The sequence below is a fragment of the Acinonyx jubatus genome, chromosome A1 (genome assembly GCF_027475565.1).
Source record: "Acinonyx jubatus isolate Ajub_Pintada_27869175 chromosome A1, VMU_Ajub_asm_v1.0, whole genome shotgun sequence".
In the NCBI taxonomy this organism is placed as follows: Eukaryota; Metazoa; Chordata; class Mammalia; order Carnivora; family Felidae; genus Acinonyx; species Acinonyx jubatus.
The window spans coordinates 179,606,749-179,633,210 of NC_069380.1; the positions used below are offsets into that span (position 1 = coordinate 179,606,749).

A 26,462-nucleotide genomic window follows, 5' to 3' on the forward strand; every position below is an offset into this window, starting at 1 on the left:
AATGTAAGACACTGAGCTACCAAAAGAAATAAGTTGCAATCATTATTTTGGAACACTGTTAGTCTTCAGAAAACTCTTTTTAACATACACATAAAAACAGCAGGGGCCCCTCCCTTGACTTCTATATATTCTTTATACCTAATGGGACGAAACACCTGACAAGACGATTTTCAGGTAATCTCTAGCTTCAATGCAATAAATGTGTAGGTACTGAACTTGAAAGCTTGTGACATTTGACAGAATATCAATGAAATAGTTATGCACAGCTACGGTTCAGACTGACTATGTAAAATTACATCACAGAAGATGAATGGCAGCATTTCAACAGCTATGAAATGATAACCTTGTTGCCTATGTTTAAGTTTGCAAGACAGAGAAAAGTAGAAAATGCCTCTTGGAACCACTTAGAAATGCAGGCAAGTTGTATTTGCAATTGCATGGATGTGACTTCCAATGAAACAGTATTAAAATAAAATAATAAGAGTAAGTAGTAAAGTGATAAAAATAGTAAGAGAATGGAATAAAATATAAGACACGTTTCTCAATTTGTTAGCTTGCATGATAATCACGTTGTTACTCTTCATTGTCATATAATTCATCACTATAAAGGGTACCCTTATGCTTGGCTGGATCAGTTAGTAGAGCATGCAACTCTTGACTTCGAGGTTGTGAGTTCAAGCCCCATATTGGGTATATAGATTACTTAAAAATAAAAAAAATATTTTTAAAAAAAGGGAACCCCTAAAAATTGTACAATCTCAAATCTTAAAAGTGGTATAGGAAGAATATAAGCATATGAAGTTGACAGACCACGTTCCTTTAAATATTTTTTAGGTACTCAAAAAATAAATAAATAAGAAAATAAATATGAAAATAAGGGGCAAAACAGCCAGTAAATTTTCACCTAATTTTCCAAAGTTAGTAATATCAACACAGACTTCCCAAAATCCCTAGAATACTTCTTTGGATAAGTATCCTTGACTAATCATAAGTCTTTTTACTGCCATAATTGACCACATATAGACCTTAGTTTAGTTCTTCCTAAACAGTGTCAAACCAAAAAATACATATTTCTGGAAATGTATGCAAGAAAGCCAACTGTCATGACTTGAGAGGGCTCTGCTGTACACTCTGTGAAAAAGGCAGAGTTCACCATGCATAACTGGCAGGAAGGTCACTCCTAAAGAACATCAACACATAAAGTAATCATTAGGAAGTGAAAAGGTTACTGGAGGAAGACTGTCCTTGAAACTAGGGAAGATGGGCCAATGAATCTCTGCCTTAGATTATGACACTCTTCTTTCTGTGTGAAATTGAGCATATTAATCCAAATAGGAATTTGAGTGTGTGTGCATGTTGTCTACTTTGTAAATCATGTGGAACAATACACTGAGAAGAGGACCATCCATGATCATCTTATTTTAGGAAGTGCCTATAAAGTTTACTGTAAGCAAATATGAGGAAGGAAAATGTTTTTTTCACCAAGCCATCACAGCTTCAGAAAAAACACAACCCCCTTTTGTTTTTGTTTTGTTTTGTTTGTTTGAAAAGGTATTTTTAAGCACAACAAAATGATTGTAGGAAAAATTAAAGATTCAAATGTATAATGTGTAATTCACTTTTGTGGGGGAAGGAATATGTGGGGATGATTACATTTCAGGATTCTTTTTATGACAATAGAGGTGTAATGAATTCTGGCCTCTACATATAGGAAAAAAGTTCAAGTTACTGGGAATTTAGCAGAAATCAAATTCTCCTTAAAAAATATGGATACTAAGGGGGCAACCAGGTGGCTCAGTCAGTTAAGTGTCCAAGTCTTGATTTAGGCTCAGGTCATGATCTCAAGGTTTGTGAGATTGAGCCCCACATCAGGCTCTGCGTTGACAACATGGAGCATGCTTGGAATTCTCCCTCTCTTTCTTTCTCTTTCACACTCTCTCTGCCCCTCCCCCACTTGTGCATGTGCTCTCACCCCTCCAAATAAACAAATAAACATTTTAAAAAATATGGATACTAAGAAAACAAAATTATGCAATTTCCTTGGTATTAGCCTAGAGACATTCAATGAGTCCCTGACACTAATATCTATTGTAGGGTGTTATGACTGAGTTATCTTTCTCTCTCTTTGGTTAGTGTTTTGTGGCTGTTGTTTTGAACTTTAGGTCTTTCACTTCATCACTGCCCTATAAACAGCTTTTGTCATGGCATTGTGAGATATGTTTACCCTCCCTGGGATAACTACTCATAAGTATATCTCTCAGATAAAGTACATAGAGGCTTATATTCACTAGTTGCTGCTGGCTTACTCCATCCAGAATTTGTTGACATACATAAAATATGGGAGATTAAAGTTTCTGACAGGATCCTCTCCAACACTTGATATCAACCTTCTAACTTTTACAAATCTGGTGGATGTAAAAGACAGTTCATTTTTGTTTTAATTTGCAGCTTCTGATAGTTAATGCTTTTGAGAATTTCTCCACAAATTTGAGTAAGATTTCCTTATTTGTGAATTGTTTCTTTATATTCTTTGTTCATTCTTTGATTGGTTTTATTTTCCTTGTTAGTTCTCAATATTTCTGTAGGTACCCAGTTACTAATATAAATATATATGAGCCAAAAGAAAACAAAATTGTTAAATCAATATTTTTGTTATTGAATAAGAATTCAGAAAGCTAAACCTTTCTCACAGAAGCCATAGAGGGCATAAGGACAGCTAGCTGTATATTTTATACCATGGAACAAGAAATTTTTTTCTGTAAAGGTCCAGTTAGGAAATATTTTAAGCTTTGTAGGCTATGATCTCTATCACAACTACTCAACTCTGCTGTTGTAACATGAAAACAGTCATTCACAATGTACAAAGGAATGGGTATGGCGGTGTTACAATTAATCTTTATTTACATGAACAATAAGTGGATCAGATTCGCCCATAGGCTATTGTTTCCAAACACATGATTTAGACAGAATAAGAGTTTTGGTACTTTGTTTTGTTTAATGTGAAGTATATACCTGTGTATATAATTCTATATTCTTCTTCTTTTTTAGAGTCATATAGAATATGCTGACTTAGGGGCGCCTGGGTGGCGCAGTCGGTTAAGCGTCCGACTTCAGCCAGGTCACGATCTCGCGGTCCGTGGGTTCGAGCCCCGCGTCAGGCTCTGGGCTGATGGCTCAGAGCCTGGAGCCTGTTTCCGATTCTGTGTCTCCCTCTCTCTCTGCCCCTCCCCCGTTCATGCTCTGTCTCTCTCTGTCCCCCCCAAAAAAAAAATAATAATAATATGCTGACTTATCCCATCATAACTGAATTATCAGCACTCACTCTGTTTTATTTGGTAGTTTAAATGGAGTTTATCTGGCCATATATCTCTTCCCTTTTTTGTCTAATGGTACCCATGTGGTCACATTGCTATGATTAAAACTTAATGTTCCTTTTAATTTCTAATTTTATGTAGTTTTGCCCCAAAGTCAAAAATTAATATGTTTAAACCAGTACAATAAATATTCACCATTTTAGAGGGTATGACTAATGACTGCAAGCTTAAAGTTTTTACTTTCCATGATGCAATGACTTGATATTTATTATAGCTCCATTTTTTCAATAATTACTTATTATTACTGAATTATATCAAGCATTATAATGTATTTGTTTAGTATTCCTAAGATCAAAATTCTGTATGTGCTTAAAGGACCCAAAGCTTATTAAAAATTTAAATATAAATTGCTAAGAGACACATTTATATATTCTCCTTTTATTTGGTGAATAACATGAAATTAGTTTATCAATAATTATTTCTAATACTATATTAGTAGGAATTTCCATTATTCTTATAATTATACATTTTAAGGCATAATGAATCATTATCAAATTTCCAAATAAAAGAAAGAAATTCATCCACATTTCCCTCTAGACTCCTAATTTTATGTCATTTGTCCATGTCTCTCCTACTAGAGTATAAAACCTTGAGGATGGACAGAGTTAAGGTGGTGGGGTAGTATGGGGACCCTCAGCTTGACTCATCCCTGAAATGCAGCTAGATCAGCATCACACCATTTTGAACACCTAGGAAATTGATGTGAGGAACAATCTGCATAATTTGAGCCAGAGAACTTGGCAGGTAGGCTGTGTGGAGAGGTGATTTGGGGGAGAAAAAAAAACACAGAGCCATAGAGGGTATGGAACTGTTTTCACAAAGAGAAAAGGAGAAAGGGGTAGAGTGCAGCTCATCAGGATCACACAAGAAAAGCTCTCCCCCTGAAAGTGGCTGGAGAGAAAGAGAGAGAAGGAGTGAAAACACTCACTGTACAAGAAATCTGTTCCCCAAAACCATTGACAGGGAGAAAAGAGGGAGTTTCAATAGTGCCAGAATTCTAGAAACAGGAGTGCAGCAGAGTCTGAAGTTTTGATGCCCAGTGCATGGTGGTGCTCTGGTAAGAAAGTAAGGGTGAGTCCCCAGGAGCAGCAGGCAGTGAGGTCTGAGGGTTCATGTGCCACACAGGGAGAAGTGGTTTTCCTGCTTGGAGTGCATTTGGTAGAAGCCATATGGGGTCCCCACAGACAAAAGTCCTGGTGGACCCCAGAGAGCTGCCACAATTACTGATATTGAAACAAAAATGCCAGAGTGTGGTGAAACCTGGTTCTGGCTATGTGTTTTGATTTACCATAAACTCTGAGCCTCTATTGCTATGCAATTGTGGGAACATTTTCTGAGAGAAGCTGGCACCCAGCCATTGCTTGGTAAGACCCCCCTCAGAGAGTTGGCCATGGTCTGTGCCCCAGAGGTCTCTGATGGGTGGGGTTTTGAAAACACAGCCCCATATGAGATAAAACTCTGGAGGGAGGTGCTACCTGGCAGGCACACAGCTTGGACACAGACAGGGTAAAGGCAGGGAGCAGATAGAAGACTGACACAAAGGAGAGGCTCTTGACTGCATGTCTGTGAAGGGATGAAATTCCCTAACCAGTGACTAGAGAGCCAGGTGAAGATATTTTCACCTCTAGCATGCCTGCACATGCATGCACACACGGATTGAGCCTGGTGAGCTAAACAGTGCCACCAAGTGGAGAATTCAGCCATTACACCAAGCCCCGCCCACCTGAGCCTTCCAGGGACACCCTCCAGAAGACCAGCACAAATCCCTTCCACCTGCTTAGTCTAGAATCCATAGTGTGCTGCTAAGTTTTTTTCTAAGGGAAACTGGGTATAACTTCATTCAAGGTTTCATTCTGTTTGGTTATTCATTTGTTCATTTTCTTTGCTCTGTTCTTGCTTATGTTGTTTTCTTTTTTCTTTCTTAAAACTTCAAAGTTTTAATTTTAATTTTTTTAACTTTTTTTTCCTTTCTCTCTTTTCTCTTATCTATCAAACTTCTCTCAACAAGCAGACTGAAACACAGCTAGGATCTAGCTTCCTTTATTTGATCTTGTTTTGTTTTTAACTTTATTTTATTAATTTTTTTCTTTCAAACGGACAAGATGGAGGAATTTGCCCCAAAATGAACAACAAGGAGAAATGATGGCCAGGGATTTAATCAACACAGATATAACTAAGATGTATGAAGTAGAATTTAAAACACGATTATAGGAATACTACCTGGGGTTGAAAAAATAAAAACATAGAAGACACCAGGGAATCCCTGTCTGCAGAGATAAGAGTGAAAATCTAGTCCAGCTGAAATTAAAAATGCTATAACCAAGATGAAAGCTCAAATGGATACCATGATAGCAAGCATGGATGAAGCATAGCATTGAATCAGTGATATAGAAGATAATTATGGAAAATAATGAAGTATTGGGGGAAAAAAGAGAGAGAGAGAGAGCGAAACCAAGGCAAAAGAACATGATACAAGACTTATAGAACTCAGTGACTTATTAAAGAAGAATACCAATCCTATCATAGGAGTCCAGAATAGGAAGAGAGAGAAAAAAGGACAGAAGTTTTATGTGAGCAAATTGTAGCTGAAAACTTTCCTAATCTGGGGAAGGACAAAGAAATCAAAATCCAAGAAGCACGGAGAACTCCCATTTGATTCAACAAACAAAAGACCATCACCAAGGCATATCATAGTCAAATTCACAAAATACACTGAGAAGGAATCACTTTTGCACTACTGATGGAAATGCAAACTGGTATAGCCACTCTGGAAAACAGTATGAGGGTTCCCCAAAAAATTAGAAATAGAAGTACCCTATGACCTAGCAATTGCACTACTAGCCGTTTATGCAAAGTATGCAAAAAGGTTGATTTCTTGAAGGGGCACATGCACCCCAATGTTTACAGGAACACTGTCAACAATAGCCAATAGTTATAAAAAAAAAGTCCAAATGTCCCTTGACTGATGAACGGATAAAGAAAATGTGTGTGTGTGTGTGTGTGTGTGTGTGTGTGTGTGTAATGGAATATTACTCAGTGATCAAAAAGAATGAAATTTTGCCACTTGCAAGAGTGTGGATGGAACTAGAGTGTATTATGCTAAGCAAAATAAGTCAGTCAGAGAAAGACAAGTGTCATACGATTTCACTCACATGTGAAATTTAAGAAGCAAAACAGACAAACATAGGGGAAGGGTAAGAAAAATAAGATGAAATCAGAAAAGGAGGAAAACAATGAGACTCTTTTTTTAATTGTTTTAATATTTTTAATTTATTTTTGAGAGAGAGAGAGAAAGAGAAAGAGCAAGAGTGGGGGAGGAATGGAGAAGAGGGAGACACAGAATCCAAAGCAGGCTCCAGGCTCTGAGCTGTCAGCACAGTGCCCAATGCAGGGCCCAGACCTATGAACTGCAAGATTGTGACCTGAACCAAAGTCGGGAACTTAACTAACTGAGCCACCAGACACCCCAAGAGACTCTTAAATACAAAGAACAAACTGAGTGTTGCTGGAGGGGTGCTGGGTGGGGGGATGGCCTAAATGGTGATGAGCATTAAGGAGTACACTTGTTATGATGAGCTTATATGTAAGTGATGGATCACTAAGTTCTACTCCTGAAATCATTATTACACTATATGTTAACTAACTTGGATTTAAATAAAATAAAATAAAATAAATAAAATAAAATAATGTAAAATCTTGAGGCCAGGAGATTTAATTGAGTAGTAATTAGGAAGTATTCTATAAGAATCTGAAATGATTGACTAAAACAAGTAGTAATGCAATTCTATCTACTCGTGTGTCCTCATATACTAGAATTATATAGCTCTGTGAACATAAATCAAGAAGCAGCGTGTCTGGGTGGATCAGTCGGTTAAGCATCTGACTCTTGATTTCAGCTCATGTTATGATCTCAAGGGCGTGAGATCAAGCGCCATGTTGGGCCCTCAGATGGGCATAGAGCCTACTTAAGATTCTCTTGCTCTCCCTCTGCCCCTCCCTCACTCTCTCTCTCTCAGAATCAATCAATCAATCAAACAAGAAGAAATACAAAGTCCTGATATAGGCATCTACTCTGATAATGTCCAACTAGGTAAACTGTTGTATCTTTAATTACCATTCAAAATGTATATGTTGAAGAAGAGAGACACATGTAACATCTATTTGTCTGCATTTCTCTTTACTTAGAATAGGAATGGGTCTATAATTTTTCTATGTAAATATAAAAAGAAATAAAAGAAGGCTAATACCCTCACTCCAGTGAATATTGGCTCTTGTGTTGGCCACACAACAAAAGTGCTAATGGACATGACATCTAGGGCTTCTCCTTTCAAATTTAAGTAATGTTCATTACTTAAAGCTAAAATTGGTTCACTCACATACTAATAACTGTGAATTTGACCAAAATCTATAATACTTTATAAGTTCATACATACTTCATATGTGGCATACTTCATATGTCTCATAACATAAGTACTTTCCATGTTAAGCTGGAGTACTTGACATAAAAGACCAATGAGCCTAAAGCTTAGGGAAATAGACGTACTTTACTTAGAAAGAGAGGGAGGGCATTTCTGTTCTACTTCCTGCTCACAAGATGAAAACGATGTGGAAAACATGCCCTTCAAGGGAATTCATCTTATCTTCTCCACCAGATAGACGTTTCAGATAGACTAAATTAGGTATTGTCCATTATCATACAGATAATGTTCATGGTATCCCCCAGTTCCTGTATTTCTATGAAAAACAATAAAACAACTGGCAGGGATTTTTTTAATTGGCTAAACAATGGGGAGTTATGTATAAACAAAATCCTCTTCCTAAGCAGTTAATTTTAAAATATCAGTATTGTATGGAGTATACCCAGATCTTTAGCTTTATTTTCTGTCCTCTCATAAATGTTCTTTTTCCTCTAAACCCAGAGTTGACAAACTTTTTTCCCAAAAATGCCAGGTAGTAAATATTTTAGGCTTTGCAATTCATAGATCTCTGTCTCAGTTACTCAATTTTGCCACTGTAGCATGAAAACAAAGACAAGAGATACATAAGATAGCATAGTGGACACTGAAATTCCATGTAATTGCCATGAGTCAAAAATTTTTTTCTTTTAATTTTTTTCCAAACATTTAAAAATGTAAAAATAGTCTTAGTTCATGGGCTATACAAAAAATAGGTAACAAGCCAGATTTGGCCTATGGAATGTTTGCCATCCTCTGTTCTAGATTGTACTTTCTGTGTGTTATACCATATGATTCTTTTATTTTAGTTAACTGCTGCTGCCAGTCTCCATTCTAATCCTGAAGATAATAAATGCTTTCCCTTCTCTTCTTTCTCTCTCTCGCCTTTTCTGTTTTTTTCTCTCTCTCCAGTACTTCCTTCCTTCTCTTTCACCCTCCCATCTACTCTCCCTCCCTCTGATTTGTTGGCTACTGTGGCAATACCAACCTACACTATGTTCCATTGCCCCATAGTCTATTTCTTTTCCTGACTCTTTCCAAATAGTGCAAAAAAACTATTCATTCACAGTCAGGAAATCAACATTTTGGAGGGAAAAGTCTAACTTCCAAGCAGTATTTCCAGAATACAAACCTCCAGGGAAAAGTGTGTTCCCTCTATAGTGCTTTCTGCTCCTTTGATTTAAAACATCTCCAGCCACACATAGGCAATACTTCAAACAGAATCTGCTGGATATCATACACTTTCATATCTAACCCTGCACAGTCCACTTCATGTAGGTTACACGAGGTTACATAGGAGAAGATAGGAAAGCTGATGGAGAATTAAAGATGATGGCAACTTTCACATGACTGGGAATTTTAAAAATCACAACCTCTCTAAAATTACCAATACGGACATTGGGATCTGATTAATTCCACAAACAAAAATTAGTCAGAGAACCATGCAGGAAATATATGCAGCTCAACTCACCAATCTGCAGATGAGAGTCCACAGGCACTTCCATTTGTATGAAAGAACTCGTTCTCTTTAAAACCTTAGAATAAAAGTTTCTTTTTCTTTTCCTTCTCTACCTTGACAACTTCTGTGTGGCATTGGAAGCATGTGCCTTATTGAGCTGAAATGGCGAGAATTAGCTTAACTATTAGAAGTTGCATAGACTTTATGTTTTTGAAGTTAAAACGTGATTTAAAAATTAAATCTTTAGATCTTATATTTAAAATATTTTCTCAAATTTCTTACTAATTGACAAACAAGTTGTTTTATCTTCTTTCACTCCCACTTTACCATTTCCTACCTTTTTTGAATAATATGTTTAACTTCTAAAATATCACACATCAAAGCTACAGTCTTTTTTTTTTCTTCTTTCCTTTATTTCTCTTGTTTTGGGGGTAGGAGGAGATGGGCAGAAAATCCTCTGTGATTTCTTGTAATTTATTCACAGGCCATTTTAGGATCTTCTGAGTAACCAGAGTACAGTTCTTTAAACGTTTTTTACAAAAAGTTCATAGAAAATGACATGCTTTTCATTGTTTGATTTTTATATCCACCTAAATCTCCACATTTCATAAAGTTCACCAGTTTAAAAGTTGTGCTAACACTGTGTACAAGGGGTTAAATTGATAATAAATGCACCTCATATACATCTGTTATTTGTGTTGTTTAGTCACCATTCACTCTAATTCAGGAAATAATCTCTCATCATCATTAAGGGATCTTCTCATCTAGCACTTTCAGTCTCTGCTAGTTCTGAGGGAACTCCAGGAGTGGAATATGCTATCTAGACCCAAGCCTACTAGTGAATTCCATTCCCCTAGTCACAACCATTGGTTTAGGGATGGTCATATGACCAAAATTGTCCAATGAAAGAGAATCTCAAGACATTGGGGGATATCATCAGAAAAGAGAATTTCACGTTTCTTCTGTACAAAAACATGCCAAGGATAGCTAATAACCATCTATATAACCATGAGGGAAAAACCTATCTGCAAATGAAGCCAATTTATTGAGGAAGATGGGGCCAAGAGATGAGAAATCAAAAGACACCAAACCTTAACATGATAGCCTGGAGCTCTTGAAGCCAAACATCAGGTTAGACTTTTCAATTGACTTAGTCAGTAAAATCTGTTTGCCTGTTTGTTTGTCAGTTTAAGCTGGGTTTTTCCTTACTTTCAATAACTATTACTAACATGCTTCATTTTCATTACTAGAATCTTTAGTTATAATCTTATGTTTATCTACTATGTTATTGACGAGGCAAAAGTATTTCAGATCATTTCAGAGCCCTTTTAAGAGTGTAATATTCTGAAAGCTATATTCTGGGGAGACTACTCTCGCGGGTATGTGCAGACCAGGAGAGGGCAGACAAGGCAGAACACAGTTGTAGCAATCTAAATGGGACTTGATGAAGGTCTGGCCTTAGGGGAGAGAGGAGACATGAATGTTATCCCTCTCAGCTCAGAGAAAGAAATCCAGGACATTGCCTGAGGATACATAGCCATACAAAACTGAAAAAAAGAGCACAAAGGAATCCTACCCATTTTCTTTGTGACCTTCCAATGTTTTTCTTGGGGTAACAAGCATTTACAGAGCACCCACTAAGGACCTCAGTAGTATGTGTGACACTGCAGGCTGAAGGAGTTACATTTAAAATGTGTCTTCCATTTCCAAACTTGTACATGTCCATTCTTCCAATTTAATATGTTCAGCTAATATTCAGAAGACACAAAGAAACTAGAGAATTACTTCAAATTTTATTCTAAAGATAATCATGTATCCTGACCTAGTTGCATAGTTTATAGGACACTTTCAGTTTCTTTACAGTAGCTAAATTATGAGTTTTCTGTTATTCAATTAGTTCGCACTGACTCCTGGAAGCCAGAGTTCAGAGCTGAAAGCATGGTCAAACTCATGAGATATTTACATATATTCATCACAGCACACCCTTTACAATGACATTAATTAGAGTAAAATATATGAATTTCACTGTGTTATGATTAGATACCACAATAATGTAGACTCTGCCACAAGGGTGGAGATATCTGTAGCAAGATAATGTTCTGAGCACTTAGAGATGGCAATGGTAGGCTCCTTGAGAGGAGCATTAAAAACTGATGACTTTTTCTTTTCTCTGAGGCTATACAGAGGTCATCATCCTTCCTATTAATATTAACTGCAGTGTCCCCAATGTGGTGCTTACTGAGAACCCATTGTCTGAGTGTCTGAAAAAGATGGAATATAATAAAGATCATTCCTGTCTATGCTTGTGTGACTTGTGTATGAGAACTCAAAATTTCTGGTAACTGGAAAAAAGTTTTTAAAAATGACTTCAAGTATACTGCTGTTTGTCTGATTAATTATTATTAAGTAGTAAATATAACAAGATTTTCACTGAGTCCATAAACTACACATATACATGTATGAAAGAAATGCTTCCATTATCCTTATCAGCTTTATTTTAAAGGTGAGAAAACAAAACCTTACAGGGGTTAAATAACCTGCCTAAATTTACAGAGCAAGTAGGTGGTAGATCTAGGAATTACCCAGGCAAATCAATTTTCAAGCCTATACTCAGTCAATGTGTGAAGTTAGTGCATGGTTGTAGCCCCACATGGAGCAACCATGCTGGCCCACACTTCCAGTAGCAGTTAGACTGGGATGCCTGCAAAGACAGAAACCATTTCTTAGCCATCCTTTGTTATTGTTGTTTTTCCCACTCTTGTAACATAGTTGGGGACCTTGGGAAAAGGTATATGTGCAACTGGTTAGTCATCACTATATGACAATCATGGTGTCTTCCCTATTCTTCACAACCACTTCATAAAGTAGATGCTAGTATTCACATGGGGCGGGGGGAATAATACTGATCAAAGGAGCTGCCAAATTTGTGATGGTCACACAGCTAAGGTTTGAAGAGAGTATTTGAATTCAGGATGGTAATACTCCAAAGCCAAGGTCTTCACTCCAGTAGATGCATTTGCGAAGGAATCTTTGACTGAATGATTCTGACTTATATCATATCCACTGCTTGGCTTCTCAAAGTCTGGTTTCTTTTGTTCACAAAAGAAACACAAACACATATAATTTGTGTTTGTTCATTTACACTGCATCAAATTTCAAATATGATTCTAACTGGAAATGCAAATTACATTACATAAACTTGACGTTTTCTTGTGTTCTTCATGGTCCTGAAAATATCTTTACCTAAAATGTTGATAAGCCATGAAACAAAGAAGTCTTCAATGATTGGGATCTTCAAAATGAGATCTTTTAAAATTTAAAATTAACATCCTATTGGTTTGTTATGCATAAAAGTAGTTGAATAATGCTTCATCAGCTGAAATGGGAGGAAATTCTGAGCTTAGCTTTTGCCAGTTTCAAATTATGTGTGATGATTAAGCATACTCCAGTTTTACTGAAAATTAAATATTGAAATAAACTGTGGCTTTTGATTTGTTAACTAAATGATGAATTGTTATAATAAAACAGGAAATGATAATAATCAGAGTCAACATTAAAGATTCTCTCCATTCTAGATATACATGTTTTCTCATCCTTACCATTCTACAAAGTTAGCAGTATGCTCATTATACAAATGAGGAAGCTGAGGAGCCTCATGGTGAGTAATCTGCCCCAACCTACAAAGCTAGTAAGGGAAAGATTGGGTAATATGAACCCAGGTCTTTTTGTGTGCAAATCCCTTTTCTTCTTTTCTTATGATTACCCTTCACTGGACAGTATATTTTGGTAAAGTTGGTAAAAATGCTTTCTTCTTTCCTTTCAAACAAAACAAAACAACATTTAAAAAAAAAAGAAGCAGTGGGGGAGAAAGCAACAATCCTTTGGTCTAGGAGAGGAAAATTAGTGATCGCATGAGGAGACGAAAGAAGAAAGGACAGATTTCCTCCTAGTTACCTGGAAAATAGAGACTTGGTTAAAATCCAGGAAACTAGATTTTAGGGATGTAAGCAGCTAAATACTACCAAATCAGTAAATAATAATATATCATCAAATAAATGAATACCGATACATCAACTAATAAATAGCAAATCAATAGTAAAAGGCTACAACGTACAAAATGAATCATTGGACATTGAAACTCAGGTGTAAATAAGGTAGATGCCTCCTGAAACAGTTGAAAAGGGTTGATAAAATTAAAGAATTAGAACTAAATGATATACCAGGTTATAATAATCTCATAATAATATTAATATTATTATTAATAATAAATAACATGTATTGAGCACTTTCCATGTGCCTAGTTCATGCTAGAACTTCATACTAATTAACACATTAGTATCCAATAATCATAATGAGGAAGTAATGGCACTTTCCCAATTTTATACATAGAAGCTCACTCAGGATTCCAGAATTACTGGTAGAGTTGCAATTTGAACCCAGTTACACGTTCTCTACCACTCTAATGTACCCTTGCATATGCAGTACTCTTTACCATTAAGATGTATGCCTATCACATTAAAAAAAAATTCTCTGTGTCCTACATTGCGGTCATTGCTTAATGATGGTGATCTCACACTTCAAACAAAACACTCTACTTTTCTCTGCTCTTATTTATTGGGCTCCTTTACAAATGAAAAACTTGCTCACAGTAGAAATCTTTTCTCAAAAAAAGTCTAAAAATGAATGGAATAGATAATTTTTAGGTTGTTTACTCATATGAAGTGTGCTTTATACACTTCACAAATCCCTGCCTTAGAAGTACAATAGAAAATGTATTTTCATTTAAAATGCTAAGTCTTTGATCTATGATCTAAATCACATTAATTCAAACTCTGTCAATTTGAAATTCATTGACTTATAGAATTTTAAAAATGAGCAAATTAGAAGGATAAGTAGGAGTTCAGTGGGAATATTTATCCTCCTTAGGAAAACACATTTGGGGCATGTAAAAAAATACAGAAATCTTGTAGCTGTTTATAAACAGTATGCCAATCCTAAGTGATATTTATATCATTATTAAAAGTAGACAAGTGGCACCTCTTTTTCTCAGTGTATTTGGTCTCACATGTACCCAAGAATGATAAACATATGTTTTATCATTAGTCTGCTTTGCCTTAGACATTTGTATTCAAAAATTTGCCTTAGACCAGTGAGATTGGGATGTATTTTAAATAACTTAAAATAAGTACTTTAAAATCTATTGCATTCTATACACTAATAATAAACTAACAGAAAGAGAAATCAAGAAAATAATTCCATTTAAAATTATATCAAAAAGAATAAAATACCTAGGAATAAATTTAACTAAGGAGGTGAAAGACCTATATACTGAAAACTGAAAGTCACTGATGGAAAGAAACTGAAGAAGACACAAATAAATGGAAGGACATTCTGTGCTCATGGAATGGAAGAAGTAATATTGTTAAAAATGCCCATATCAGCCAAAGCAATCTACAGATTCAATGCAATTCCTTTCAAAATCCCGTGGCATTTTCATAGAACAAAAATAAGTAATTCTAAAATTTGTATGGAACCATAAAGACCCCAAGTAGCCAAAGAAATCTCAAGTGAAAAAAAAAAAGCCAGATGTATGCTCCATTTTCATACTATACTACAAAGCTACAGTAATCAAACAGTAAAATAGTATCATAAAAAGAGACACACAGATCAACAGAACAGAAAAAGAGCCCAGGAATAAATCTAAACATATGGTCAATTAATTTATGACAATGGAACCAAGAATATACAATAAAAAAAGACAATTTCCACAATAAATAGTATTGGAAAAATGTTTACCTACATAAAAAAGAATGAAACTAGACCACTATCTTACACCACAAACCCAAAATGGATTAAAAGACTTGAATGTGAGATCTGAAACCATTAAAGTCATAAATAACATAGACGGTAAGTTCTTTGATAATGGTCTTAGTGAAGAATTTTTGGATCTGACTCCAAAGGCAATGGCAACAAAAGCAAAAATAAACAAATAGAACTACATCAAACTAAAAAGCATCTGTACAGTGAAGAAAATTATTAACAAACTGAACAGGCAACCTACTGAATGAGAGAAGATATTTGCAATCTATATATTCAATAAGGGGATGATATCCAAAATATATAAAGAACTTAGTTCAATAATAACAACAACAAAACTCACAAACAGTCTGATTTTAAAATAAGCAGAGGATCTGAAAAGAAAAGAACAGTTTTTTCCAAAGAGGACATGAAGATGGCCAAGAGGCACATAAAAAAATGCTCAACCTAACTAATCATCAGGGAAATGCAAATCAAAACCACAATGAGATATCTCCGCACCTCACACCTGTTCAAGTGACTATCATCAAAAAGATGATAAATAAAATAAAAAGTGTTGGCATAGATATGGATAAAATGGAACCCTCAGGCACTGTTGGTGAGAATGTAAACTGGGGCAAACACTATAGAAAACAGTATGGAGGTTCCTCAAAAAATAAAAAAAATATAACTATCATATATATGATCCAGCAATTCCACTTCTGGGTATCTATTCAAAGAAAATAAAAACACTAAAATGAAAAGATATATACACCCCTAGGTTCATTGCAGTATTATTTGCAATACCCAAGATATGAAAACAACCTAAGTGTCTACTGATAGATGAATGGATCTATCTGTATTCTATTATGTAAATAATATATATTATAATATACATATAATATATATATATTATAGATATATATCTGTGTTCTATTATATATATTATATCTAATATGTTATATCAGATATATTTATATATACTACTTATATATAAATATATATTATGTATGTGTATATATATATACATGTATATTAGAATATTACTCAGCCATAAAATAAAAGAGAATGAGATATTCTCATTTGTGACAACACAGATAGATCTTGAGGGTCACATGCCAAGTACAATAAATCAGACAGAAAGACAAATAACATGTGATTTCACTCATATGTAGAATCAAAAAACAAGACAAAACAAAACAAAACCCAGATTCATAGATACCAACAAACTGGCAGTTGACAGAGGGGCAAGGAATTGGAGGAAAAGAGGGAGGGGGACGAGGTGGGTAAAGGTGATCAAAAGGTGCATATTTCCAGTTATAAAATAAATAAGTCATGGGAATGTAATATACAGCATGAAGGATACAGTCAATACTATTGTGTCAGCTTTATATGGTGATGAATGGCAATTAGACTTACTGTGGTGATCAGTTTGCAATGCATACAAAATTCTAATCAGTATGTTGGACACATGAAACTAATAGACTATTATATGTAAATTATACTTCAATTTAAAAATTTAAAAAAAACACACAAAATAAGTAATTTAATTAAATCAGAGTGCACAAGACCATATAAGTCCTATGAAGCACAGTTGCAAGCAGTCTTAACAATATTAGCCCTGGGTAGTCTCAGAAATTCTTCCTCTGACTTAGGACAATGTTTCTCAAGCTAGTTTTCTGCAATAAATAAATACATATTCTTTGTAAAGTATTCTGTGTCATAGCTAAGTCTGGGCCCAACATCAGTGATCATCAGGGAAATACAAATCCAGACTACAATGAGCTATCACCTCACACCTGTCAGCATGGCTAAAATCAACAATACAAGAAACAACAGGAGCTGGCAAGTCTGTGGAGAAAGGGGAACCTTCTGTTCCCTACTGTTGGTGGGAATGCAGACTGGTGCAGTCACTCTGGAAAACAGTATGCAGGTTCCTCAAAAAGTTAAAAACAGAACTCCCCTAAAATCCACAAATCACACTCCTAGGTATTTATCCAAAGAATATAAAAATACGAATTCAAAGGGATACACGGACTCCGATGTTTATAGCAAAATTATCAAAAATAGCCAAATTATGGAAACATCCCAAATGTCCACTGACTGATAAATGGATATGTGGTATGCATACACAATGGAATACTGTTCGGCCATAAAAAAAATAATGAAATCTTGCCATTTGCAATGACATGGATGGAGCTAGAGAGTAGTATGCTAAGTGAAATAAATTAGAGAAGGATAAATACCGTATGATTTCACTCATATGTGGAATTTAAGAAACAAAACAAATAAGCAAAGGAGAAAAAAAAGAGAGAGAGGCAAATCAAGAAATAGACTCTTAACTGTAGAGAAAAACCTGGTTACCTGATGGTTACCAGGGGGGAGCTGGGTGGAGATGGATTAAATAGGTGATGGGGATTAAAGAGTGCACTTGTTGTGATGATCACTAGGTATTGTATGGAAGTGTTGGATTACTGTATTGTGCACCAGAAACTAATATTAGACTGTATGTTAACTATTTTATTTAAATAAAAACTTTTAAAAAACATGAGAGTAAAAAAAGCTAAACAACTTTCTTTCTTGTTGGAGTTCTCTGATCATCCAGTATGCTAAAATATGTGGTGAATATCCAAGAAGTAGATTTTACAGGCAATGTTTTCCAAGCTTAAATGTCATTGTGCTCATCTATTCTTGTAATTTGAAATTGTTTTGTACAAAATATCATCTTAGAAAAGGTTCTTCTAAGTTAACCACGAATTGAGAGAAAATCCTGTCATGTATGTAGTCTTCTATTTCTTTTCACTTCTCCCAGCTTTCTGGAGAAGCAAGTATTTCCCACCAAATCACTGAGTTGCTTGAAATAACCTCACTCCAAGTGGCCAGTCTGCAGCTTGACATTGGCCATCACTGATTTTGTAAGAAAAGATATTTACAACATTTAATTAGGCTTTGAACACTGTGGGCATTTCTTGTTTCAGATTATAGAGTTTGGGAGGAGTCTATAGATTAATATTTTAATCATATATTATTTTTAACCTTTCTTTGCCTTTCAGACACTCTACAATAGAAGCTCTATCTGACTTTCCATCCTCGTTTCCAAATATCTGCTGTATGAATCCACTCCATCAAAGACTATTCTGTTGATTGCATTCTGTTCATTTATTCATTTGTTCATTAAAAATATTCACCTGTGCCCACATTTTCCCAAGTACTGAGTTAGGCCCTAATGATATGAGTGATGAATATGACAGACACAAATTTAAATGGGGGAAAACAGATAATTTAAATGAGGTATATAAGAAATCAACATAATGCTAGTTACAAATAGAAGGGGCTAACTCAGCTTCGGTGACTTAGGGAAGGCTTTTTAATAAGAATGACTTTCAAAACTGGGCACATGATGAGGACCTCAATAGGCATTTCTTAGTCAAGTAAAGATGGTATATTTTAGGGAAAGAGGATTAGGTAGTGTGGCGATGTCCAGGCATAAAGCAGAGTAAATAACATAAGCAGAGATAGCAGAGAGCTTGCTGTGTTCAAGGAATTGAAAGACATTCCCTAGATGGGGTAGAGATCAAGAGGGAAAATAAAAATAGATGCATTCAGAGTAGGAAACAGGGACAGATCTTGACCCAAAATGTTTTAATCACAATTTCCTTCTTTTTTTCTCATTTGCAGAGTATATTATAATTACCTTGCCATTCTTCTAGTGTTTTATTCCTAAAATGTTTTACCTAAATTCTATCCATTCATGACCATAAAAAATCAACCATCTCACAGAAATCTTGCATTTCACAGAACTGCAATAACAGTTTCTACCAGCCTGATCCATTAGTAATAGCCCATGGCAACTTGTACATAGAAATACAAACAACAATGCGTGTTCTTTCCCTTTGACCAACCTGAAAAGTCTGAGGGTAAAGTTTGCACTACAGAATCTTTGAAGGGAAAAGGAAGCCATCCCCCCACAAAACCATAAATATTATGCACAAAATAATTAAAAATAAAAGAGGGTGCTGGCATAGTCAGGAAAATTTTATATCTTACCAATAAACTATTTTAAGAATGTCTCTAGATTCTAGGAATTTATTTAAAGAAAATAATAAGGCAAATGCACAATGATGTTCATTACAGTTGGCTTATTATAGTAAAAAAGTTGGAGACAGTTTCAAGGTCCTTCAAAAAGGGATCAGTGTTAAAAACTGATGGTTTATCCACACAAAGGAATACCATGCAGCCATTAAAAATAATGATGTAGATCTAATGTTGATATCAAAAGGATTCCATGACATATCATTAAATGATAAAAGCAGGCTGCCAATAGCTGATATGGTATGATCTCAATTCAGTAAATTTTATAAATACTTTGTCACAGAAAGATGTTGAAAATAATAGTCACAAAAAGAATAATAATGGTTAATTCAGGATGGGACATTTTCAGGTGATTTTTGTTTTTTTCTTTATATACAGCTGTATTGTTTGATTTCTTTGAAGTCATAGACAATAGTTTCATCAGGAGAAAAATTTGAAAATCTAGTTAAATTCTGATTTTAAAAGAAGAAAACTCCATTTTCAATGGACAGGATAGTCTAGTGCCAATTTTAACCTGCAGCTCATTAGGCAAGCAGTTCTCAGATGTTTTTCTTCTTGGATATGGCCAATGGCTACCTCATTTGGGACTTCCACAGACATGAAACAATCTGTGGCTCCTGGGCCTTGTCAGGAGGGAGCTGGCTGTTATTCCACTTCTCACTCTCCCAATGATCTTGGATATGAACTGTTATATTAGACTATTGGTCTGACATGCCCATAGGGAATGAAATATGTTCTACAAGATATCTGAGTCCTCGGATTTGGAAACGTTGGTAAGAACACAGTGTCAGATTTTGACTGGTATTAAAGGGAATAATAAGGGGATTTTTTCTCTATTCAGGAAATAAGAGCTTAAACCTCATAAGAATTTGGTTTAACAGGTGCTTTAGTAAATGTTTCTCATACCAATGACAGTATGTTATACATCAAACTGAGTTCCATGAAGGCAGACCTGAAAAGAATCAAGTAAATATAACCCATTATCTTCTCATTTATATCCCACCCATTTGTATCTGACTGACATCCTAGGTCTATATGCTTAATTTTCTTCTTTGAAATAATGTCTTCCATCTTCCAGAAAATCCATGACCTTTATTTCCTTTACAATCAGGTATCAAATCTTCTCAATCAGAAAACCTTCCTTCATGACTCCTCTTAGCTCAGAGTGTGACCTTATACTGGATCTCCTCAGCACTTACCTATTGAGTCTACTCTCATCTCATTTGTTTTTTATTTTTATTTTTTTTAATATTTTATTTATTTCTGAGACAGAGAGAGACAGAGCATGAGCAGGGCAGGGGCAGAGAGAGAGGGAGACACAGAATCCAAAGCAGGCTCCAGGCTCTGAGCTGTCAGCACAGAGCTTGACGCTGGGCTCGAACTCACCAACCATGAGATCATGACCTGAGCCACAGTCCGACGCCCACCTGACTGAGCCGCCCAGGCGCCCCAACTCTCATCTCATTTGTACATCTGGGTAATGTTGTACTGTGGGGTTTCCAAGTCTACTCCACTTCCTGAACCTTCAACTTCCATGACAGTTGCATATTTGCAGCTTGTTGAACATATCCTCTGCTTTCTAATATGCCACTTTTCCTTATTATCCTCTTCTAAAATACATAGCAGTGATTGCTATGGGCTTAACTGTGTCCCCTTCAAAATTTATATGTTGAAGACCTAACCACTGGTACCTTTCAATGTGACTATATGTAGAGATAGGGTCTTTAAAAGTGATTAAGTTAAGATGAGGCTGTTAGGAGGGGCCCTAATCCAATCTAACTGATGTCCTCATAAGAAGAGGAAATGTGAACACACAGAGAGATACCAGGGGTATGCAAGCACTGACAAAAGACCATGGGAGGACACAGTAAAAAAGTAGCCATCTGCAAGCCAAGGAAAGAGGCCTCAGAAGAAACCAAACCTGCTGATACCTTGCCTTGGCCCTTCAGTTTCCAGAACTGTGAGAAAATAAATTTCTGTTCTTTAAGTCATTCAGTCTGTGGCGTTTTGTTAGGGTATAGCCCTAGCATATATCTATATATAGTAATCTAAATCCCAATCCTCCATTAACACTGAAAGTTAAGCTCAAAGGGAGAATACTATCTTTAAATAAACTATTTCAAACTTCTTCATTAAGCAATCTATTTTGATTTGTCCTCCATAGGGAAAAATTTTTTAGGGAAAAAAAATTGCTCCTTGGTATTTCGTGTAAGTTAAAAGGAAGTTGGAGTTGGAATCACAATGGACCTATTATTTCTGTCCTGGTGAAAATAATTAAAATGAGGCAGGACTCCTCTTGGTCAGAAGTGTACTTCTCCAAAAAGAGACAAAAAATTAAAGGATCAAACTAAAGGACAGATTCTCAATAATGTAATATGTAGCCATCTGAGGGCAAATTAAAGGGTTGGAGATAGTAGTAATAAGGTCTGATATTAAAAATAAAAATGGGTATTGGCAATGAAACTAACTACTTTGATTGGGAATAACATCCATGTGCAAACTTTTACAGGTCTTTAATACTTGGTACTTCAAAACAGCTATCTCAAAAGAATCAGAATATCATCTAGACTACTTAAATGAACAAAAATTTAATTTCATAAACACGCATAAAAGGCACAAAATTTTTTTTTTCAATTGGAACTCAGTAAAATTAAGAATTTCTTTTCAAGCTACCACTGAGAGAATTAGAAAAGCAAGTTACGGACAAATAGAAGTCTATCTATTCATACATCTAAAATCTAAGGAAGCAAATCCATAAGAAAAAGAAAATTAACCAAATAATTTTAAAAATGGGCAGGGCACTTAAACAATTATTTCAGAGAAAGAGAGAGAGAATATCCAAATGACCCCGACCATTATACTATTCATAGATACAAAACAAATCAAAGTCACAAATGGATACTAACATATCCTCCTCTGGATGTCTAAATTTAAAAACTGAGAATATCAAGTATTAGTGATGATATAAAGGAATGAGAATTCTCTCATTCATTACTAATGGATGACTATCACAGAAGAAAGGCTGAGTGAAGGAAGCCAGATGACGTAGAGTACATAGAGCACAATTCTATTTATGTGGGGTTTAGAATAGGAAAAACTAGGGACGCCTGGGTGGCGCAGTCGGTTAAGCGTCCGACTTCAGCCAGGTCACGATCTCGCGGTCCGTGAGTTTGAGCCCCACGTCAGGCTCTGGGCTGATGGCTCAGAGCCTGGAGCCTGTTTCTGATTCTGTGTCTCCCTCTCTCTCTGCCCCTTCCCCGTTCATGCTCTGTCTCTCTCTGTCCCAAAAATAAATAAACGTTGAAAAAAAATAAAATAAATTTGAAGAATAGGAAAAACTAGTGTATGGTGATTAAAAGTAGTATAGTTAATTGGGGATGGAGTATTAATTAGGGGTGGTATGCAGGGGTCCTAGACAGGAAAGGGAGAAAAATGAAATTTCTAGTGTGAGAGAAATATTCTGTATCTTCAGTGGTGGTAGTTACATGGGTGTATACGTATGAAAAAAAATCCATTGGGGTGTACCCTTAAGGTTCATGCATTTTACCATACATATGCTAAACCTTAATCAGTAATTTTTAAGTATATGTAATTTGACAAACCTTAGTACTCCATACAGCAATCTCGAGCAGTGTCTCTGTTACCATCATTTATGGTAGATGTTATTGACTTGAGACATCTTGTTATTGACTTGAGAAATCTTGTTATTATATTCCACAGGTAGCAAAGGAATTGCTGTTTAAATTATTATATAATATAGATTTTATCCATAATTAGATTATAAATTACAGGAAGGCAAGCAATGGTTCATATATCTGCCTTTTCAGAGTATTTACCATAAGCTAGGGATTGCATGTGAATTGCTGAACAAACAGTATTTCTTTTTATCCTCAGCTATTTGCAAAAGAGGTATCTATCCTTTTTTCTTTTTTTTTTTTTTCCCACAGGTAAACCTAAAAGCAATTAGCTGGTTGGTAGAGGAGTAAGATCCAAAGACCTGTTTTTTTGTTTTTGTTTCTTATTTGTTTTTGCAAGACAATATTTTCCAGCAATACTATACTGTATACATTATATGGAATACTAGATATATAAGCTATATATTATACTAGAGGACAGTATACCATAATATTATAGGGGATATTTTACATTGTATTGTTCAATCTTTTGCTTCTCTACTGGATTTTAAGCTCCTAAAGGGCCACAATTATATCTTCTATTTTATTCTGTCTTGTTCCTTGACTTTTTTTTTTGAATAGGGAATTAAATGTAATGGGCTCTAAGTTAATGAGGCAGACAATGAAAGACAAGAAACCAGTACCTGTGGTATGGCCAGTTTCTGCAGTGATGGGAGCTTCTCGATATACTACAAAAGTATAGTTCATGGCCAAAATCAAAGGCAAACATTCTGCAAATATATGACAAGGCTATTATCAATGACAAGAGCAGCAAGCTTAGGCAGAACAAAAATGTGCTCAGCAGTGGTACAAACAGAGAATTCTCAATTTCCCCAAACGTCTTACAGATTAAAAAGCACTGAGGTACTTGGGTCTCTAAGAAACAAACATGAGATAGATGGAGGTAAATGGAAAACAACACTGTATTTCTACACAGGAGTTTTTTTTTTTTGTTTGTTTTGTTTTGTTTTTGTTTTCTAAGTAGGAGATTTTAAAACTAACTGACACATATCTATGTTGACTGGAAAATAGTATTTTAAATTTTACTTATTCATCTTTCCTGAGAACTCTTTGAAATATTCCCCTTGACTCTCCCTTCATGATCACTCAAAAATAGCCTCTCACTTCCTCTAGTTCCCTATATCATGACCAGTTTTAGCTAAAATGGTAGAAGAAGCAGATCTTGCCTCTGGCTCCTGCCCACCTCTCCTTTTATCTTACCTCCCCCAGATGTTCTCCATTCCCCCTAAGTCCTTTCTCTAGTGACACTTGGTGATAAGAGTGTTGTTAGGAGCTATGCATTCTAGGGGGATTTGCATTTTAATAGGCCTCTCTCCCACTTAGAGGCCCCTGCACGAGATCATCTGTGTGCAGTTAGGGAATGTTTAGCTTGCCCAGTGTTCAAAAGACAAGTAATAACTACAAAAACTATTGAGGAAATGTGTAAAAACAAAACAAAACACTTTTTTTAAGTTTCCAGGTTGTTATGAAAAAGAAAAAAAAGTTGGCAACACTAGGCTTATATTCTCAAATGCAACCATCAACCGGAGGTGTGCAGAGGCTGTCTGCTCTACAAGGTTATGGGGTCTCCAGGATGCCACAGTTCCTACCACTCACTATCACATCCTTAACACAGAGGAGTAGTCAAGTGCCATTTATCAGCATTTGAGTTGTTATTTTACTGGGAATACAGGAATATTTCTCAGCATCCAGATAATCTATCCAAAGTGAGAACGTAACAGGTAGATCAAGAAGACATTTCTTTTTTCTTACATCAAAGGTGCTTTACTCATTTACATGACTTGACTGAACTATGTAGACACTAAGTGTGTGGCTCAACTTTAGCCCCTAATTTTAGATTGTAAGTGTAATAATAGGAAGTAGAAAGCTCCGTTCTGGCTAGGATTCAGTCAGTCAGTCAGTCATCTCATATTTACTGTCTGCCATTGGTCAGACACTGGGACAGGTACCACAAAAGATGGTGATGATGCTAAAAATTATTAATAGTTCCAGAAATCCAAATACTGTCCTAATCATGGTCTCATTTGATCCTCACAACAACCTAAGAAGTAGATTCTATTATTAGCAACTCACAGAGGAGAAAACAAAGGATCAGAGAAGCAAAGTGATTTACCCAAGACCTTCTAAGAAGTGATCTGGTTGGGTTATGAATCCACCAATATAACTGCAGAGTACAGCAGTCTTTTTTTTTTTTTAATGAAGTGTATTTATTTTGATTGAGAGAGAGAAAGCACGTGTGTGCACACACATGAGAAGGAGAGGGGCAGAGAGAGGAGTAGAGAGATTCCCAAGCAGTCTCCACACTGACAGCACACACCCTGACATGGGCCTCAATCCCACCAACTGTGAGATCATGACCTGAGTGGAAACTAAGTGTTGGGCGCTTAACCGGCTGAGCCACCCAGGTATCCCCGGAGTACAGCAGTCTCAACCATTATACTGATGTCATAGACACACAGTGATAGCACCTTGGCCTCCTGAGGCTTTGTAAGAGCTCCTTTCCATGTTCTCATAAGGAGACTATAGAGATAAAGAGACTTTTCGCCTCACCATGTTTTTAAATTTTATGTTTGTTCTCTGAATTTCCCCCATGTTTGTTCAGTTTTAATCTGGATCATTTACCAAATCCCTAGTTTTCCAATATTTTAATTAATTTCTTTTCAAATCAGACACTGCTGTATCCCTCCTTTTATCCGTGGCTGAATTTATAAATCCCAATAAGGAAATGCAAACAAACAAACAAATAGAACCCCCACTAATCTTCTCTGGCAATTCCTGTGTTTTCTCTAATGAGCTCTAATATATTAGGATAAACAACCATTCCCAACTATTTGGTCAGAATTTAGAGAATCAATTTTTTTAAGCATTTGGGTGATTTTCTTTTTTTTCAGTCAGTTCAGGACTAAATAAGCTGCAAGGGCAAACCCTTTTCACTTGATTTTTTTTTCAACTATCCTAAGAGCAGACTCTCTTGGAAAGTTCTATATGGGAGGGAGTTTACAAAGCTTCATTGGATCACCTCACTTCTTTGAAACAAAAGGCCAACCAAGCATTTCCAGGCATTTTGGAGGATGTTAACTCATGCAGAACCCTAAGAAAACTTGGTATAGTCTTACAATTATACTGTTTATTTAGTTCAAGTTCCAACTTGTTATCAATGTGGATGGGAAAACTCTTGCTTAGCTTTCGGATTCTTCACCTTGCTCCCATTCTCTAATTTCCCTGCCTCCCATTTTGAACTTCAACACCGAAATAATCATATCTTAAAATAGACTATTTTCTCCTTCTTCTCTACATTTGAAAGACTATTACCAAGTGAAATGATTTTGTGGGCTCTTCTCTCCTACATTCTTTTTCAATAGTAACTTTCTTAAGAAAGAGAAATTTATGAAATAACATCAACATTTCACTTCATTTAACCTGAAACAAACTCTGCTGTTTACCACCAAAGAATCATATAAGATATAAGAGGAATGGGAACAATAAGCAATCATATTTAGCGTCCTTATTACCTTCGTCAGCAGTCACAAAGAACTGAAGTCAGGGAGAGTCATAGGTGGTGAAGAATCCTTAGCTCACCCAAGTCCCAAGG

The 26,462-nt window shown here is 35.7% G+C and overlaps 1 long non-coding RNA gene across 1 annotated transcript in view; it reads right to left on the bottom strand.

The window, feature by feature from the left end:
- LOC113592593 (uncharacterized) overlaps window positions 1–15,901 on the bottom strand; it is a 228,467-nt gene extending 212,566 nt beyond the window's left edge. Inside the window, exon 1 of the long non-coding RNA XR_008292488.1 lies at window positions 9,300–15,901. This is a non-coding gene — a long non-coding RNA (uncharacterized LOC113592593). The remainder of the gene's footprint in view (window positions 1–9,299) is intronic.
- Window positions 15,902–26,462: the final 10,561 nt, after the last annotated feature.